At 35.4% G+C, this 7,260-nt stretch overlaps 1 long non-coding RNA gene across 3 annotated transcripts in view; it reads left to right on the top strand.

Annotated features, from left to right (window-relative positions):
- The first annotated feature begins 3,221 nt into the window (after nucleotides 1–3,221).
- Nucleotides 3,222–7,260, top strand: part of LOC142317136 (uncharacterized) — a 265,001-nt gene continuing 260,962 nt past the window's right edge. For all 3 annotated transcript variants that reach the window (XR_012754671.1, XR_012754669.1, XR_012754670.1), the window contains exon 1: nucleotides 3,222–3,333. This is a non-coding gene — a long non-coding RNA (uncharacterized LOC142317136). The remainder of the gene's footprint in view (nucleotides 3,334–7,260) is intronic.

Here is a 7,260-nt window from a genome sequence, read left to right as displayed (position 1 = left end):
CCCACATCACTAAGGGTTAGCTGAATCCAAGATGTTTCTTTTTGCTTAAGATTTGAGGGGTAGGATCCAATAAAAAAAGACCTTGTTACCATAAAAGAACAAACCCCTTTTTATCGTGTATGTCAGTGGAAACATGTGAAGTAGTGTCTCCCCCTAACTGCAAGGGGTCCTCCAAACCCATATGTGATTGTTCCCTCAGAGACTGCCGACCCCGACAATGCAGTGCTACTCCGAGGGAGGGTCTCTGGGGAAAGTGGTCTACCCATTCTATCTCAGAGGCATCTATCCACATGTGTAGCCAAGGTCATGGCAGCCTCCAAAGTCTGAAGGGTTTTATAAATCTCAAGGCATCCTTCAACCTCTCTGAAAGTCTCTGTCAAAACTGGCTTCTAAGAGCTGGATCATTCCACTTGGTGTCACCTGCCCATTTATGAAATTAAGAGCAATAAGTCTCCACTGACTGATGCCCCTGCTGGAGGTGACACAGCCTGGACTCCACCAAAGAGACTTGGTCAGGATTATCATAGATGAGACTTAAAGGCTCAAAAAATTAATCCACTGACCAAAGGTGCCAAGAGCCATGTGGCAAAAAGAAAACCCAAGATTGAGAATCCGCCTGTAACAGCGAGATCACAATCTCCACTCGTTGCTCCTCATCGCTAGAGGAGTAGGCCTAAGCCTAAATTACAATCTACAGGCCTCCTTGAACACCAAGAATATTTTTTTACCCCCTGCAAACCTGTCTGGGAGAGCAATCTTGGTCTCTGGGTTGGCCTACCTACCCAGATAATCTTCAAAATCGGGAGTCATGATGAAAAGAATGATAACATTTTAGGCTTGAATATGGGTCTATACTAACCAGTGAGGAATGACGACTACGGTATTTTTATTTGTTGTAATGATATTTGGAGACCATGTAGACAATGTTATGAAGACACTTTCATGAGGAATTGCCACACTAATCCTACTCTAAGGCGGGCTTTGCACGTTGCAACATCGCAAGCCGATGCTGCGATGTCGCACGCGATAGTCCCCGCCCCCGTCACAGGTACGATATCTTGTGATAGCTGGTGTAGCGAAAATTATCGCTACGCCAGCTTCACATGCACTCACCTGCCCTGCGACCGTCGCTCTGGCCGGCGACCCGCCTCCTTCCTAAGGGGGCGGGTCGTGCGGCATCATAGCGATGTCACACGGCAGGCGGCCAATAGCGGCGGAGGGGCGGAGGTGAGCAGAATGTAAACATCCCGCGCACCTCCTTCCTTCCGTATAGCCGCCGGCGGCAGGTAAGGAGATGTTCCTCGCTCCTGCGGCTTTACACACAGCAATGTGTGCTGCCGCAGGAACGAGGAACAGCATCGTACCTGCTGCGGCAGCGTAATTATGAAAACGTCGGAGCCTGCACCGATGATATGATAACGACGCTTTTGCGCTTGTTAATCGTATCATCTAGGATTTACACACAACGATGTCGAAAGTGACGCCGGATGTGCGTCAATGTCGATTTGACCCCACCGACATCGCACATGCGATGTTGCAACGTGCAAAGCCGCCCTAAGAATTATGGTGTGAGGTGGCATATTGTATGGTAACAAGACCCCTTTAGTCTTCACTAGCAGCTCAGCGCTATATTTATTTGATGTTAGTAGTTTAGTCATTTCACATAGTGGTCCAAGAATCCATTTTCAACACAATAATGGCAGAACTCATGGTACTGCTACAACTGTGAGCAGCCTGCATGGCCTAAACATGTTACCATGGCCTACAGTGTCTCCGAACTTGTTTTTCTATTGAGCACATCTGTTACATCATTGGTTAGCTATTGGAAATGGAGCTGCCAGCATCAGATCTTGATGATTTGCTGCTCAAACACATTCAGCGGGGCAGAGAATTCTTTAGATAACAATTAATAACATACATTTTTGCATGTCAAGATATGTAAGCATGTTTATTTCTGCACGTGGTGCTCGTACTAAATACTATATAAATCGAGATGGTTTGTAAATTTGGTTTCCGTTTTGTGATCATTTGCTTATCATTAACCTGTCTATCCATGCTGTGATTTCAATAATTCCAGGACTTTTCTTTCTTGGCTTTACCATTTCAGTGTTGAGGAGTGCATAAACTTTATACAAATGAAATAAGGATGTCCACACAGAGATTGTACAATTAACGGGAGAGTGTAAAGGTGAATTTAGAGTTGAAAACCTCGACAACTACAATAATTATTGTGTAACTCACAGATAAGTCATGTGTCATCAGTTTCTCATTAAATTGCCAGCAGAAACGATATCCTACATCTCTGTACACATTGTACTTTAATGCCTGCATACACAAAGAAAAAGTGCACTTGTTACATAGCTTTAATGCAGAATTGTAGATGTAACGAAAAATATTCAGAAAATGATTATGTGAAACTATTGTCCTTGGTGTCAGACCGTAATATTTAGTGTACAGCAGCTTTGTGACTTTTAACTGTTTTAACAAGGATGGCTTTCATTGTAGAGCATAATGGGTTAACAATTGTATAAATGTTACAGTTGTAAAATTACAGCTTGTTGTTCAGATGAATACTCTCCACTTCTCATATAGCTCTAAATTATGGAAAAATGCTTGCAATTGTGAACTACCTACATTGTGGTTGCCTGTTCCCAGGCTTCATCAGCCCGAGCTGTCCAATGGGATTACTGTAAGCCTTCACGGCAGTCTGCCAGCCACTGATCAGAAATTCATATCCCTGAATGTTAGATTGCTCTTTTTATTCCATCCATGTGATGGTTGTGATTGCTGATGTTTGGTTAGAAATTAACATTTTGCGGCTGCGTAGCTGCTCTTCGCTAAATGGACACATATTATAGACATGTAAAGGGTTTGCACTAAAAAAGGGGAAAAAAGCAACAAAGATAATATTAATCTCATGACATGTTTCCGTACAATTGGTTCTAAAAACATAAAAGAAACATTAGGGCATTATGGTCATCTTCGAGTGGTATTTAGGCAGGTGGTGTTTTTCAGTTATCACAGATCTCTCTTGCTAGATAAATGGTTTTTGTATGATAAAAATGCAGGGGTGAAACTATAGGTGGGCTGCAGGAACTCCTAAATTAAAAAACCAATGCTCTCAAGCAGATACTTTCAAGGACATGCTGAATTAATCACAAGAGGCTGGTTAGCAGGAGGTCAGAGCAAGACTTCTTAGCATCATTTTGGGTCATGTCTAGAGGCGATTGCAATGTATGTGCTCTAGTGCAGTATCCCCCCTTCTAGTTTACTTCCCAGTCAAAAAAGGATGAAGGCATATTGCATAGGGCTATTGAAAGAAAAGAAATCATGGTAAATATAATGATATCTTTTTACCATCTTTCTAGAATAATTGCATTCGATTAGAAAAATGTTCTTGTCGCTTGGTTCTTTGGGTAAATTTATTTTGTTATTTTTTGTATAAATTGTATTTTTACAGTTTGGCTTTGTGAGGATGTGTGGAGCTTAGGTGTCATACAGAGGCTCAGAAATAGGCATAGAGATGAAGAAAAAAGATGGATACAATATAAATAGATAGATGTAAGGTATATAAACGGATTGATTGGTATATTTTACATTGTGAGCAATGTATTTTTTTTTTACCCCAATTGTTCCGTTCCCAATGACTGCTCTCTACGTCTCTTCATACAGATGCTAATTGTGTCTTGTCATTAGTACTTGCGTGTCAGAAGGATTGTGACATGTGAGTCGCATAGAATTGGTTAGTAGATGTTTGTCCAACCAAGCTTATCCATCATCTTTAATCGTGCGAAAATGCCGGATGAATTATTTCGTTTTATAAGCAAGATTTACATTAAAATAACTGCAGATATCTATGTAAATATGGTCAATATTTATTATTACCAATTGAAATGAAATAGACAATAAAGAATCACTTATTTATCTATCTTTTTTTTTTATTTGCCTGTAAACTAGAATAATAATGAGATTTCAGATTTGGATTCAATGATTCTTTATCATACATCTGTATGTGACCTTCCAGATGTAATAATAATAATAATAATGATAAAAATATATATTTATATGTATATATATATATATATATATATATATATATATATATATATATATATAAATACTGTATGTTAGCTGAAATAATTAGATATCAAAATAACCTAAACTTCCATTGTGCCTCACATCATTAAGCTAATTAACACTAATCTCATATTGATGGTAACTAATAATTACATGATTACTTGGGAGAATAGTTTTTATACCTGATTCTGACCATTTATAATACTTGAAACTTTAAAGATACACACATTATACTCCATCTATACTAGAAACCAGTATATTTGGAGAATTTCTCTAGTCCAGTTTTTTGTATGCGCAATACATACAAATATATATATATATATATATATATATATATATATATATATATATATATATATATATATATATATATATATATATATATATATATATATATATATATTTTATTTATTTACTTTCCTTTGTTTTCCCATTTCAATACAAATTATTAAACTTCTCTATGGATTATTACCCGCACGTTCTCTTCATTTAGACAGAATTGAGTAAGGTGCTTACAATTTCTGGGATATATTTAAAGCACTGTGGTAGCGTCCCATGAATGATTTAAAACAATGCTTTTACCCCTCCAAGTTAAAGGTCACTTAGCACACAATCAGTTATGCTGCTAAGATCACTGATGAGTCTGAGATTTTTTTTTTTAAACACATTCACATCAAACAGATAATTCCATATATTATGCTCAATAATAAACTGTCAAAATGTTTCATTGTCTTGTAAATGAATGATGTCGCTTTGGGTCCCTTTCTTTTATCCCTCATTGGAAACAAATGCAGCGATTGAGAAATGAAATGGCTTCGATTTCTATCTCTTTTATTTTATTGGTGTTGTTACACTGTATCGACGATACTTCATACAATGTATAGGAGATGTGCTGCAATTGCATATTAATTTAGATATTAAAATATCATATTAATGGAATAAAATGAAAAGATTTCTATGTGATTAATGCTATATTTAATGTGTATGTAACAGCGGGAATGGGATGATTTTAGCTTTTATTTTAGTTTAGTAATCAGCATTAAATAGTCTTGTGGCACAAAAAGAAGCCAGCAAGACCTAAGTTTTCATTTGGTAATTTATTGCCTCATATCCCAGGACACAGTTTGCATTATTTATTTTCTGACCTCACAAACATTAAAATGACAAAGCATCCATCACACACATCTGTAATATAAATCATCAATCTGCTACAATATAAAATACATCACACAATGAAGATCATATACTATTTTTGAGTACATATTTGATATATTGTTTCCTGTACATTGATTATCATTCTTTCTTCTTTCTTTCTCTATTTCTTTTTCTCTTTCTTTTTTCTTTCATTCGTTCTTTTGCTTTCTTTTTTTTTGTTCCTTTATTTTCTGTCTACTCACTTTACTTCTTTTTTTCTTTTTGATCTTGTTCTTTCTTGCTTGTGTTCTTTGTTTACTTATCTTTTTTTCTCTTTCTTTCTTTCTTCCTTTCCTTCTTTCTCACCTTATTTCTTTTTTTTCTTGCTTTTATTCTTTCTTTCTTTCACTCTTTCTTGCTATTGTTCTTTCTTGCTTTTGTTCTGTTTTACTTATTTCCTTCTTTCTCTCTTTCCATCTTCATTTCCTCCTTTCTCGCTTTCTTTTTTCTTGCTTTAATTCCTTCTTGCCCTTTCCTGCTTTTGATCATCCTTTCTTCCTTTTTCTTTCTTTCTTTCTTTCTTTCTTTCTTTCTTTCTTTCTTTCTTTCTTTAGTTCTTTCTTTCGTTCTCTCTGTCTTTCTTTTTTTTTCTCTCTCTTTTTTTTTCTTTCTTTTTCTCACTCTCTTTCTCTCTCGCCTTCTTTCTCTTTCTCTCTGTCTTTCTTTCTCTCTCTTTTTCTTTCTTTCTTTCTTTCTCTCTCTTCTCTCTCTTTCTTTCTTTCTCTTTTTCTTTCTTTCTCTCTTTCTCTCTCTTTCTTTCTTTTTCTCTTTTTCTCTCTTTCTTTCTCTCTCTTTCTCTTTTTCTTTCTCTCTTTCTCTCTCTTTCTTTCTTTCTCTTTTTCTTTCTTTCTCTCTTTCTCTCTCTTTCTTTCTTTCTCTCTCTTTCTCTCTCTCTCTTTCCTTCTCTCTCTCTTTATCTTCCTTTCATTCTAACAATAAGAAATGTCATTGGTCATCCACTGCTCACCACTGAGGACAATACCGTAGTGATCATCTTTGAACAATAGGTGGCAGCACAGCCTTATAACAACGCTGTTTTTGATAATACTTCATAGCATTCACTTTGCATTCATTTATTTGTATTTTGCAAAGGAATATTGTAAAAAGGTGCAAATCAATATATATGTATATTTGTACTTTAATAGTTCTAAAAAGATCTACTTTACCTGCATAATTAACTGTATTTTGTTATTTCTATTAACAATGTTAATAATGAGAATAATTTCCTTTTAATTACCTTTATTTTATCATATTGATGAAATCACTGCCAACAATAATGATAAGCAATACAATCAATATTTTGGGTCATTTTTCTCATTAAGCGTGTAAATAAATCACATCTATTTCCTTTATGCGATTAGCTCTTATTATACTAAAATATTTTAAACATTTCCTTTTATTCAGTTTTTTTCAGGGGTGTTTAATACAACCTGATGATATCACATGTTCCAGTAAATATGTTTTTCGATAACAGCGTTCATTAACATGTTTTGCTCGTCCTAAACATCTATTTTAAAATGCTGTGTCCCATTGAATTCCCCTTTGCAACTGACCATCCCCAATGACACCGAAGTCCCATCTGTTCGACCAAGGCCAAATGCTTTATTGTCGCAGCTTTATTACAAAACAGCTTTCATCATTACTATAAGCAAATTAGTGCATTATCTATGCACATAATAAATGACACAGACATTAATATGTCCATCACTTCCTAACCTTCACAATAACTTAAATTATAGGTGACTAATTTGAGGCCACCACCTCTATTAAATGTCCCTGTTCTCAAAATAACACATTTAAGTTTTATTTTTATCTAAAGAAAAATCTAAAGCATGGGTTGAAGGTTAATAATAATGTAATAAGGGAAATATAACATTGTTAGACATTTTTAAATAACTTAAATCTAAAATATGTATATAAGATAGATAATAAAGAGATGGATAGATAGATGATAGATAGATAAAGAGATATATAGATTGATAGATAAAG

The sequence above is a fragment of the Anomaloglossus baeobatrachus genome, chromosome 6 (assembly GCF_048569485.1).
Source record: "Anomaloglossus baeobatrachus isolate aAnoBae1 chromosome 6, aAnoBae1.hap1, whole genome shotgun sequence".
Classification (NCBI taxonomy): Eukaryota; Metazoa; Chordata; class Amphibia; order Anura; family Aromobatidae; genus Anomaloglossus; species Anomaloglossus baeobatrachus.
Note: the sequence above shows the minus strand (reverse complement) of the source record. Positions and strands in the feature narration are given on the sequence as shown.